Below are 13,528 nucleotides of genomic sequence, written 5' to 3'. Positions count from 1 at the left end.
CCATCGACCATGGTATCCTACTGCGGCGTCTCAGGGGGTTGGGAGTGGGAGGCACTGTTTTGCAGTGGTTCTCCTCCTACCTCCTGGGCCGCTCGCAGTCGGTGCTGACGGGAGGGCAGAGGTCCGCCCCGAGATCTCTCGTTTGCGGAGTCCCTCAGGGGTCGGTCCTCTCTCCCCTCCTGTTCAACATCTACATGAAACCGCTGGGCGAGCTCATTCGTGGTTTCGGGGTGGGGTATCATCAGTACGCTGATGATACCCAACTTTTTCTTTCCACCCCGAACCAACCCAGTGATGCACTCGACGTGATGTCCCATTGCCTGGAGGCGGTCCGTGTTTGGATGGGGAGAAACAGGCTTCGTTTCAATCCTGCCAAGACTGAGTGGCTGTGCATACCGGCATGTCGGGTTAACCAGGTTGTTCCATCACTAATGATGGGGGGTGAGGTGTTACCCCCTGTCGATAGGGTTCACAACTTGGGCGTCCTCTTGGATTCACGGCTCAATTTCGAAGACCATATAGGAGCCGTGACCAGGGGGGCTTTTGCCCAGCTTCATCTGGTGCGCCAGTTGCGGCCCTATCTGGACCGAGATGCCCTACACACAGTCACCCATGCGTTCGTGACCTCCCGGCTAGACTACTGCAACGCTCTCTACATGGGGCTGCCCTTGAGGACCACGCGGAGGCTTCAACTGGTGCAGAATGCAGCCGCGTGAGTTGTTATGCGAGTTTCCCGATACTCCCGTGTAACACCTCTTCTCCGTGAGCTGCATTGGCTTCCGGTTGCCCTCCGGGTGAGATTCAAGGTGCTGGTAATGACCTATAAAGCTCTAAATGGCTTGGGTCCAGATTATCTAAGGGAACACCTGCTGCCGGCATCAACTTCCCATCGTCCTGTGCGCTCCCACAGGGAGGGCCTTCTCAGAGTGCCGGCGGTTAAGGAGTGCCGGCGGGTGATCCCCAGGGGGAGGGCATTCTCTGTGGGCGCGCCTGCCCTTTGGAATGATTTACCGGTGGAACTTCGGACCGCCCCCGATCTGCATTCATTTCGCCGGGACCTGAAAACCTGGTTTTTTGATCTATCAGGTCTGGACTGAAGGGGTTTTAGCTTTTAATATTGTTTTAATTGTTGGGCTTAAGTAATTTAATCTATTTTAATTTATACTATTTTTTTATTGAAAAGTTTTTCAATACATTTTATCTTTAACAATCCCTCCCCCCCTCCCCCCACCCAACCCTTCCTAACCCTCCCTAACCCTCCCCCTCCCCTTCCCCCCTCCCCCCTCCCCGACTTCCCAGAGCTAAATACAAGGTATAAAGGTAAAAACAATCATAAACAACCATATGTTAACAACAATAAACTATTAAGTCTATCGCACTCTAGCTCATGTAAAATGACTACAAGCAATACTAATATCACATCACAACTTATACAAATGCTAAATGAAACTTTTTAATCCCATATTTGTTCTGGATGTAATCAATCCACTTTTTCCACTCCATAATATAACGTTGTTGCGTATGGTCTTTCAAATAAGCCGAAATCTTTGCCATTTCCGCCAGGTCAGAAACTTTTAGAGTCCATTCTTCTATAGTCGGCAGTTCCTCCTTCTTCCAATATTGACCTACTAAAAGTCTTGCTGCCGTAATTAAGTTCAGCATCAACTTGGTGTCCACAACAGTAGTATCTGTAATTATGCCCAATAAAAACAATTGCGGACAGAACTTTATCCTTTGCTTAAATATCTTCTGCATATTCCACCAGATTTTAATCCAAAAAGCTTTAACCTTTTTACAGGTCCACCATATATGAAAATACGTTGCGTCTTCGCCACCACATTTAGGTTGATAGTTCGGATACATACTTGCGAGCTTTTTAGGATCTAAATGCCACCTATAAAACATTTTATAAAAGTTCTCTCTTAAATTTTGAGCTTGCGTAAATTTTACGTTCCTCACCCAGATCTTTTCCCAAGTGTCCATTGTAATAACTTCTTGAATATTCTGAGCCCACTTTATCATACAATCTTTAACAAGTTCTGTTTCTGAGTCAATTTCTATCAATGCAAGATATATCCGTTTGATATGTGCTGGACCCTGATTTCTAATTTGCTTTACCAGATTTTCATCAGTCATTGAGAAGCCAATTTTCTGGTCTTCTTTCCACCTGGCCCGTAATTGACCATATTGAAACCAAGTTTGAACAATCTTCTCATCTCGTAAAAAATTGTACGGCTTCAAACACCATACGTTCCTCTCCAAACTTAAGATTTCCTTGTATGTAGTCACATCATGTTTGAACCCAACATTTATGTTTTCTATTGCATGTTTCGGTATTGCCCATAAAGGTATCTTGTAGTTTAGCTTATGTCTGTACTTTTTCCAAACTCTCAGCAATGCCTGTCTTAAAATATGTACCTTAAACACATTATCTACCTTCTTATCATACAATAAATATGCATGCCAACCAAATAAGTCGTGGCCTTCAAGATTTAATAATCTCCCTTGTGTTAAATTAATCCAGTCGCTGACAACGCAGCAGCTTCATAATATAATTTAAAGTTGGGCATTTTAAGAAATTTATACTATTTTGGACTTCCGGTGGCGGCGCGGCGCCGAAGATAGCCGTTTCGGGCTGTCCGCTTCACAGCTGAGTTTTTCCACCTAAAACAGCGCCGATCAGCTGTTTAGGTGGATTTGAAGCCCCCTCCTCGGGAGAAGAGGAGGGGGTGAGGCCCCAGGTAGGGGTTGAGTTCTCCGGGGCCGCCTGAGCTGAAAGCTTGGGCGGCTGAAGGATTGAACTCCCCCATAGCCTGGGTTGCTCCCAGCTGTTTAGCGTCTCTGCTCCGGGATTTTTGGAGCGGAGCCAGGCGTTTGCGACCATCCCTGCCAGAAGGAAAGACTTTGGAGTAAAAGGAGCAGGCAGAGCGGTACAGGAGGTTAAGGTGAAGAGGACTTTTATTCTTACTCTCTAGCTTAATGGACTTTATAAACTTAAAGTGAAAGTGCGCAACAAGTGAAAGGGAAGAAAGATGGCGGCTAAATCTTCCTCTAAAGTTCTTCGGAGTGCGGGAACTTCCCCGGTGCAACAGACATCGTTGCAAGCTCTGCTTCCTCCTGCACCTCCTGTGGCATTGACGCTTAAGGATTTACAAGATGCCTTTGCAAGGCAATCCCAGGTAATGTCAGAAATGCTGGATGATAAGATGGTAAAGTTGGAGGAGAAAATGGACAAATTGGAGGAGAGGATGGAAGAGAAGCTTAACGAGAAGTTTAGTGCAATGAGGGTAGACATCTTGTCTACAGTGGAAAGCGTGGCTGAATGTTTGGAAGAAAAAATGGAGGATCTTAGTCAAAAGAACACTATATTAGAAGTAAAGGTACTGGAGAATGAAAATTTAAGGGATAGAATGGACGGAGAATTGAGTCTTGTCCAGTATCATCAGATGCAGTATGCTATTAGAATCAGGGGCTTAAAAGAGAATCCTAAAGAGGACCTAAAGCAGCTGATTTCTGAGGCTTTGGAAGCAGTATTGGGCCAGCCAGCATCTGAAATAGAGGGATGTATGGATAAAGTTTTTCGTGTAAATTCATGGATTGCAAGGCAGAGGAAGTTACCTAGAGATGTGGTGGTCTATTTTACAAAGAGAGCAACTAGAGATGAAGTTATTCAAGCTGCTTATGATACTAAAGTTGTGGTTGCTGAGCAAGAAGTGCTGGTTCTAAAAGAAATTCCTCCAAAGATTTTAAGGAGAAGGAAGGATTTTGCATTTCTCGTACAGGAACTTAAGCAACGTGATATTAAGTTTAGATGGGAGATTCCAGTTGGATTGGTGGTGATGCACGAAGGTAAAAGATATCGTCTGGTTACTGTGACTCAGGCGCGTGATTTCTACAACAATGTTTTAAAAGCAACCCCTCTATCACTCCTGGAAGCTGCAAAGGGATCTGGAGAGGGAAAACCTCAAGAGGCTGAAGGTGGACAGACAGAGGAGAATGGTGCTGGAGGGGATCAAATTATAGTTTCATTGGCGGCTGCTGGAGAGCAGAGGTTGACGCGCGCCGCTGTAAAACGAGCAAGACAAGTACAAGAGCAAGACCAGCAGAAGTTTATGGAACTCTCAAAGCGTACTTATAGTGAAGCTGTGGGAGGAGCGCGGCCCAAAGAAAATATAGGGGCTATTAAAGATGTGCTCCAAAAGCTTCGGGATGCCACGCATGGCGACTAAATTCCTAACCTGGAATGTCAATGGATTAAATTCACCACAGAAGAGAAAGAAAGTTTTTCAATATTTAAAACAATTTAAGATTGATGTTATATGTTTGCAAGAAACGCATATTAGGGTTATGGACCAAAAGTATTTATCGAACTCAAGGTTGGGCATGCAATTTGTTGCTTCTGCGATGAATAAGAAAAATGGAGTGGTTGTCTACGTCAAAAGTACTCTAACAGCGGAATTAATTGAAGTAGATAAGCAAGGAAGATATGTCATGATAGATTTGTTGTTAGAGGGTAAAAAAACGCTTTTAGTTGGACTGTATGCTCCTAATCAACAACAAGCTGATTTTTTTAGTTCACTTCATACAAAGCTTACTCAATTGGATTACAAATCGTTTATTTTTATGGGGGACTGGAATGGTGTTTTGGATGTACAGATGGACAAGGCTGGCTCTTTTAAGCGTGCTCCAAGTCATGCCAGATTGCCTAAATCTTTTTTTGAAATGAAGGACGACTTGGAATTGAGAGATATTTGGCGTGACATACACCTACATGAAAAGGATTATACTTTTTTTTCTGACAGACATCAATCTTTTTCTAGGATTGATTTTATTTTGCTGACTAATGATTTTTTTCTAGGATTAAGAAGGTAAAGATTTGTGCAAGAACTATTTCGGACCATAGTCCAGTTTGGTTAGAGATCAATAAGGACAATAGGGATAGGCGCTCGTGGCGCATAAATGAGAATTTGTTTAGAAATCAGAGAAATGTGGAAGAATGTAAACAGCGGATGAAGGATTTTTTTGAAATTAATATGAATAAGGATACTTCTATGGACATGGTTTGGGATGCTAGCAAGGCCTACATGAGAGGGGTGTTGATATATATGAATAATAAATACAGACGTACTTTGGAAGCCAGAAGGAAAGAACTGGAGAATGAAATTAGGGAAAAAGAAAAGGTCTTAATTTTGAACCCATTGGATGTGAAGACTAAGGAGGTTATTAAGCTATTAAGAGGACAATTTGATAAATTGATGGCTGATCAAGTGGCAACCAACTTGCGGTTTGCTAGGCATAATACTTTTTGCAATGCTAATAAGCCAGGTAGATGGCTAGCTTATAGACTAAGGAAAAAGCAAAGGGCTTCTAATATAGATAAAATTGAACATAAGGGAAAGGTTGTGTTTCAACAGGATCTTATTAAGGAAGCCTTTGTGGACTTTTATTCTAAATTATATGCTAAGGAAAAGATTAATGAAAAAGACATTGACGTATATTTGGAGAATGCTAGCATCCCGGTTCTTACGCAAGCACAAAAAGAGGAGATTAACCAGTTGATAACAGAAGAAGAAATTCTTATAGCAATTAAGGAATTGAAGTTGGATAAAGCGCCAGGTACGGATGGTTTGACTGCGGTTTACTATAAAAATTTACAAATGGAGTTGATAAAGCCGTTAAAGGAACTGTTTCAGACAATTCAGAGAGGGGGAAAGGTGCCTCCGTCTTGGAGAACTGCTTTTATCTCTTTGATTCCGAAGGAAGATCAAGATGCTACTCAAGTTAAAAACTATAGACCGATATCACTTTTAAATACAGATTATAAAATATTTGCTAAGGTGTTGGCTAACAGATTGATGAGGGTTTTGCAACAGGTGATTCATGGGGATCAAACTGGGTTTATTAGTGGTAGGCAAATGAAAAATAATGTGAGGCATATAGTTGATGTGTTAGAGTTTTTGGAAAGGAACAACCAGATCCCTGCGGCGCTAATTTTTTTAGATGCTGAAAAAGCTTTTGATCAATTGAATTGGCAATTTTTGATGAAAGTTTTAGATAAAATGAATTTTGGGGATAAATTTTTGCAACCAATTAGGGCATTATATCAAAAACAAACTGCCCGAATAATAGTTAACAATAGTTTGACTGAAGTATGTAATATTGAGAAGGGCACAAGGCAAGGGTGTCCGTTATCGCCTTTACTATTTGTGTTAACATTGGAGATATTACTAGTAAAAATACGGAGTTCGGAAAGAATTAAGGGTATACAAATTAGAGATCAGGATTATAGATTGAGGGCGTTCGCAGACGATCTGGTTGTTACAGTGACCCAGCCAGAAAATTCTGTTGTGGACCTGATGGAGATAATAATGCAATATGGGAGGGTTTCTGGATTTAAAGTTAATGCACAAAAAACTAAAATTCTGGCCAAAAATATGACAGTATCGCAAAAGGCTCTTTTAGAAGGATTAACTGGATTTGAGATTGCTAAAAGGGTCAAATATTTGGGGGTGTTTTTGTCACCCTCTAATACAAAGTTATATAAAAATAACTATGAAAAACTATGGGGAAAAATTCAAAAAGAAATGGAGAGTTGGGAAAAATTGCAATTGTCTTTGTTGGGAAGAATCGCAGCAGTGAAAATGAATGTCCTGCCTAAATTTTTATTCTTATTTCAAATGATACCGGTTCTTAAGAAAGATTCTAATTTGGAAGAATGGCAACGGGGTATCAATAAATTTGTTTGGGCAGGGAAAAGGCCACGAGTTAAACTTAAGATTATGCAGGATACTCGTGAAAGAGGTGGTCTTAAAATGCCCAATCTTAAATTATATTATGAAGCTGCTGCGTTAGCAGGGATAAGTGATTGGATTAATTTGACACAAGAGAGATTATTAAATCTTGAGGGCCATGACTTGTTATTTGGCTGGCATGCATATTTGTTGTATGATAAGAAGGTAGATAATGTGTTTAAAGTGCATATTTTAAGACAGGCATTGTTGAGAGTTTGGAAGAAGTATAGATACAAGTTAGACTGTAAGATACCATTGTGGGCAATTCCAAAACACGCAATAGAAAACATAAATGTTGGTTTCAAACATGACGTGACCACGTATAAGGAGATTTTAAGCCTGGAAAGAAGTGTATGGTGTTTAAAATCGTATGATCTCTTGCGAGAGGAGAAGATTGTTCAAACCTGGTTTCAATATACTCAACTACGGGCCAGGTGGAAAGAAGATCAGAAAACTGGTTTTGCAATGACTGATGAAAATTTGATAAGGCAAATTAGAAATCAGGGTCCAGCACATATCAAACGGATATATCTTGCATTGATAGAAATTGATTCAGAAACAGAACTGGTTAAAGACTGTATGATAAAATGGGCCCAGAATATCCAAGAAGTTATTACAATGGATACGTGGGAAAAGATCTGGGTGAGGAACGTAAAATTTACACAAGCTCAAAACTTAAGAGAGAACTTTTATAAAATGTTTTATAGATGGCATTTAGATCCTAAAAAGCTTGCAAGTATGTATCCGAGCTATCAGCCAAAATGCTGGAGGTGTGGTGGTGAAGATGCAACATATTTTCATATATGGTGTACTTGTAAAAAGGTCAAGGCTTTTTGGATAAAAATTTGGTGGAATATGCAGAAGATCTTCAAGCAAAAGATAAAGTTTTGTCCGCAATTCTTTTTGTTGGGTATAATTACAGATGCTACTGTTGTGGACACTAAGTTGATGTTAAATTTAGTTACAGCAGCAAGACTTTTAATAGGTCAGTATTGGAAGAAGGAGGAACTGCCGACTATAGAAGAATGGACTTTAAAGGTTTCTGACCTGGCAGAAATGGCAAAGATTTCGGCTTATTTGAAAGATCATTCGCAAGAACGTTATATTATGGAGTGGAAAAAATGGATTGAATATATCCAGAAGAAATACGGGACTAAAAAGTTTCATTTAGCATTTGAATAAGTCTTCCTTTCTATTTTCTTTTTTTTTCTCTCTATATGAAATATTAGTATTGTTTGTAGTTATCTTATATGAGCTAGAGAGTGATAGATTTAAGAATTCATTGTTGGTAGCATATGGATGTTTATGATTGTTCTTTGTTTTTATACCCTGTACTTAGCTCTGGGAAGTCGGGAGGGGGGGAGGGGGAAAAGGGGGGGGAGGGGTAGGGAGGGATAGGCAGGGGAGGGGGAGGGGGGATTGTTAAAGATAAAATGTATTTTAAAACTTTTCAATAAAAAAAAGAAAAAAAAAGAAATTTATACTATTTTTATATTGTATTTTATGCTGCCCTGTAAACCGCCCTGAGTTCTTCGGGAATAGGGCGGTATAAAAATTTAATTAAATAAATAAATAAAATAAATAAAATTAAATAAATTTGGAAAACTCAACAGTGGCCACAGGATTAGAAAAGATCAGTTTACATTCCAATTCCAAGGAAAGGCAGTGCCAAAGAATGTTCAAACTATCGCACCATTGCACTCATTTCACATGCTAGTAAAGTTATGCTTAAAATCCTACAAGCTAGACTCCAGCAGTATGTGGATCAAGAACTACCAGAAGTACAGGCAGGATTTCGAAGAGGCAGAGGAACTAGAGATCAAATTGCCAACATACGCTGGATCATGGAGAAAGCTAGGGAGTTCCAGAAAAACATCTACTTCTGCTTCATTGACTATGCTAAAGCCTTTGATTGTGTGGATCACAACAAACTGTGGCAAGTTCTTAAAGAGATGGGAGTACCAGACCATCTTATTTGTCTCTTGAGAATCCTATATGCAGGTCAAGAAGCAACAGTGAGAACTGGACACGGAACCACTGATTGGTTCAAAATTGGGAAAGGAGTCCGGCAAGGCTGTATACTGTCACCCTGCCTATTTAACTTATATGCAGAGCACATCATGAGAAAGGCAGGGCTAGATGAATCAAAAGTTGGAATTAAGATTGCCAGGAGAAATATTAACAACCTAAGATATGCAGATGATACCACTCTAATGGCAGAAAGTGAAGAAGAACTAAAGAGCCTCTTGTTGCAGGTGAAGAAGGAGAGTGCAAAAGTTGGATTGAAACTTAACATTAAGAAAACCAAGATCATGGTATCTGGCCCTCTCAATTCCTGGCAAATAGATGGGGAAGAAATGGAGGTAGTGACAGATTTTATTTTCCTGGGCTCCAAGATCACCGCAGATGGGGACTGCAGTGAAGAAATTAAAAGACGCTTGCTCCTGGGGAGGCAAGCCATGGCAAATCTAGACAGCACACTAAAAAGCAGAGACATCACCCTGCCAACAAAAGTGCGTATAGTCAAGGCTATGATCTTCCCAGTTGCAATGTATGGCTGTGAAAGTTGGACCATAAGAAAGGCTGAGTGCCAAAGAATTGAGGTCTTTGAACTATGGTGCTGGAGAAGACTCCTGCGAGTCGCTGGGACTGCAAGGCGATCAAACCGGTCAGTCCTAGAGGAGATCAACCCTGACTGCTCCTTAGAAGGTCAGATCCTGAAGTTGAAACTCAAATACTTTGGCCACCTTATGAGAAGGAAGGACTCACTGGAGAAGAGCCTAATGCTGGGAAAGGTTGAGGGCAAGAGAAGAAGGGGACGACAGAGAATGAGGTGGCTGGATGGAGTCACTGAAGCAGTAGGCGTGAGCCTAAATGGACTCCAAAAGATGGTAGAGGACAGGAAGGCCTGGAGGAACGTTGTCCATGGGGTCGCGATGGGTTGGACATGACTCCGCAACTAACAACAACAACAACAATCCATTCCCACCCTTTTTGTCGGGAGAGAAGACAAACAATTTATATATGTGTGTGTGTGTGTGTGTGTGTGTGTGTATACATATACATATCTTTCAATTTTAAAAGGTTTGGAAAATATAAGTAAAAATAGAAATAAAAAAGGGAAAAGAAAGGAAAAATAGAAGTTATAAATGGCTTTCAGCAAAATGCCCAGTTCTATAAAAACAAAAGCTTCCCAAACTTTTGTGCGACAGACAGCCTTGTAATGAAATGCAGTTTTCACTTAGCCAGAAGCTTAATCCACCGCTTGTAATTCGGGAGGGGAGGGAATGAAAGGAAAAAATTCCACCCCCCTCCCTGATAGTAAGGGCTTCGCTTTCAAGGGCTGGAAAAGTGCTCTCCACTAAAGATCTTGGCTTGTAGGGAGAGTAAAAGGAAATTTCTCACCCAGATCAGCTGATTGCTCTTTCAATTGCCGTTCTCTGTCTCTGCCAAACAGCTGTTAATGGGGAACGCAAGATGCGGTCCGCCTTTCTTCCTGCGAGTTCCAGGGGCTCTGTTGGGACAGGTGGTCTGGCTGCCGCCTAGCCGCAGTCCTCAGACATTCACCCGTTTGGGGCCACCTCTACAGGGCGGCATTCAGTCCATTTGGACCCACCAGCTGGTAGAATTCGGACCCGGGTGGGAGAGAAATAATTCCCCGAGTCTCTTCAGCTGACGTCAGCGGAAACTCCTCGATTCATATTTATGATGGTCACATTGTTCCAGGGTCATGTGATTGCCTTTTGCAACCTTCTGACAAGCAAAGTTAGTGGGGAAACCAGATTCACTTAACCACCACGTTACTAATTTAATCTCTCTCTCTCTCTCCCTCTCTTTCTCTCCCTCTCTCTCTCCCCCTCTCTATTTCTCTCTCTCCCTCTCTATTTCTCTCTCTCCCTCCCTTTCTTTCTCTCTCCTCCTCTCTCTCCCTCTTTATCTCTCTCTCCCTCCCTCTCTCCCTCTTTCTCTCCCTCTATTTCTCTCTCCATCTCTCTCTCCCTCTTTCTCTCCCTCTATTTCTCTCTCCCTCTTTCTTTCTCTCTCCTTCTCTCCCTCTCTCTCTTTCTCTCTCTTTCTCTTTCTCTTTCTCTCCCTCTCTTTCTCTTTTTCTCTCTCCCTCCCTTTCTTTCTCTCTCCTTCTCTCTCTTTCCCTCTCTTTCTCCCTCTGCCTCTCTCTCTTTCTCTCTTTCTCTCCCTCTCTTTCTCTCCCTCTCTCTATTTCTCTCCCTCTCTCCCTCCCTCCCTCCCATTGTTCCTTCCTTCCTTCCTTCCTTCCTTCCTTCCTTCCTTCCTTCCTTCCTTCCTTCCTTCCTTCCTTCCTTCCGTATCCATTTTTACCAAAAAACCTGATGCCCACTTAACTCTTTATGAAGCACCGGAGGAAAGTTGGGGAAGATCTATCAACGATACTCAGAGGTTGCCACCTCATTTAATAAGCTTTATTCCAGCAACAGAAACACCTTGCATTTGCTCACAGTTGATCCATGCGCACCAGCAATGCTGCTGTGGACCGCGGGGCAGGAAGGCGCCCTTTACACGGGAGGGATGGAAGACACGCCAAAGCGCACTTCGCCCCGCTGCCTTCTGCAGACATGGCCGGAGTCCCGGGTGGGGGGAGATCCGGGGCTGAGGCGCACTCGTGGAAGCGCATGGCAGCAAATCACAACCAGCTGCTCTTGGGGAACAGAGGGACAAGGCCAGACAGGGCTCGGAGCGGTTGACCGTACTGGACCACAGCTGCGCTTTCACCTTTCCCAGGGTGGCCCCCGCAGACAGAGTGCAGTGCAGGGAAGATGTGCCAAAGCTCCTCCCAGAGCCTCCCACTGCTGGAAGCTGGCACCGTCGGTATAATGGGGCTTGCAAAAAGCAAGGCGGGTGGCAGCGGCTGCTCATGGCGCTGACCAAGGGCAATTAGGGCAAAGCCGCTATCAAGCCCCGGGCTCGAAAATCAACCAGGTGTGGGTTGGAATCCACGCAGCAACCCGGCTACCTGGCCTGCCAGCTGCTCATTGCTGTGCTGATCAGCTGGGAGGCTGAGACTCTGGATTTGAGCTGCTGACCAGAGGAGAGCACTGCTGATCATCTGGGAGGCTGGGACTCCGGATCCGACGCCGCCAGCCAGCTGGAAGTTCTGGCGGGCGGCCCTGATGCTGCCGAACAGCCGAGAGCATCAGCAACCTTCTCTCAGGGCCGCCAGTCAGCTGGGAGCGCTGGTGTCAATACTGCAAACATTGACATGTTTTTGCACTGACAATGTAAGAGACAGCCTTTTGTTTAAACTGCTTCACTTTGAATCTTGAAGGGAGGGAATTTCTTTCTCACTGCTGGTCCTGGTCTGTTCTGCTGTTGGGTGAAGGGGACTGGGCATTACGCTGCTCGATGTCCCTGCTGTCTGCATCGTAAACACTTAATTGCCAGGTCTACAGGTGGCTTAGGTCTTTCAGCCCTCACAGAAGTTGGAGATCTTCATGGGGGTGAGTGCCATTCAGGTTGTTCTGACCTTGGCTCAGGTTCAGGTAGGAGAGGGTTCTTCTGGCGGGCGAGCTGAACATCTAATTTCACCGCTGCCTGGTACCATTCATGCAGTTGGTCAAGCACAGCTCAGTAGATACATGCCAAAGAAAGGTAGTCATCTAATCCTTCTCTAAAAAGATGAATTATGGATTGCTCTCTCTATCCGACCGGCCAGCTTGCTTTATCTTATGGATTTGCTCTTCTGCTCTGAGGGCGACGGATAGGTCCTCAAATCTTTCCCTCAGCCCTAGGAGGAAAAGGAGGGGGTCCTCCAAGTCAGGGGCTTGCTCGTTATATAAATTGTTCAACCATTCAACCATTCAACTATTCAAATGAGAGCGTACGTGTTTGAGGAAGAAAATCAGTTTCTCTGGGTCCCCATTGAAGTTTGCTCTGAAGGGTGGGTTCATCATTGGTTGCCAGGGTCCCCACTGCTGCTGGCCCCAACTTGGTTGTTGGTTACATGGTTGCTGGGGCCCCCCATTGCTGCTGGCCCCACCCTGGTTGTTGGTTAAATGGTTGCTGGGGCCCCCACTGCTGTTGTTGTGTCTCCAGTTGCTGCTGGCCCCACTGGTCCTGCTGTACGTTCAGGGGTTGCACGTTTGGGTCCTGCTGCTGCCACCCATGCTGGTGTCCTCCCACCAGCTCCTGATCTCCAGGCTTCTGCACACCCCCAGCTTTTGCAAGGCTTCTATTAGGTGGGGCAAGCTCAGAGGTTGTTGGCCTTTCACTTGTGGGGGCTTCCCAACCTCCCATTGCTGCAGAGGCCCCAGGCTGGGGTCCTCTGTCTCTATGGGTCTGGAGGGCTTGGCAGGGGACTCCTGGGTCTGGCAGGCAGTTTGATCTGCAGACAGGATTTTCCACTCACCTAGATTCTCAATGGCTGAAGAGCTGACATCTCCTCCCCATTCTGTTTCTGGGGCCTCTGGCCTCACGTATTCTCTACTGGAGTGGTTCCACCTTGACGATGAGATTATCTGCTGAAGTTTGGAGATCGGCTCAAATTCATCTTCCCACAGAAAACTATTTATTATTTCCTCTTCAGAAGTTTCGCCAGCAATCAGGCCTTCTCTTTCCATCTTGAGGATTCTTCCCTGAATCTTTGCCAGCTTATCTCTTACCAGAGACAGCGGTGGGGGTTCAGAACCCCCCTTTGAAAGAAAGATCTGTTCTTTTGGTAAGGGGGGGGTGGATGTCAATGCTGCAAACATTGACATGTTTTT

Source organism: Vipera berus (assembly GCF_964194415.1).
Source record: "Vipera berus genome assembly, chromosome: W".
Classification (NCBI taxonomy): domain Eukaryota; kingdom Metazoa; phylum Chordata; class Lepidosauria; order Squamata; family Viperidae; genus Vipera; species Vipera berus.
This window is presented reverse-complemented; position numbering follows the sequence as displayed.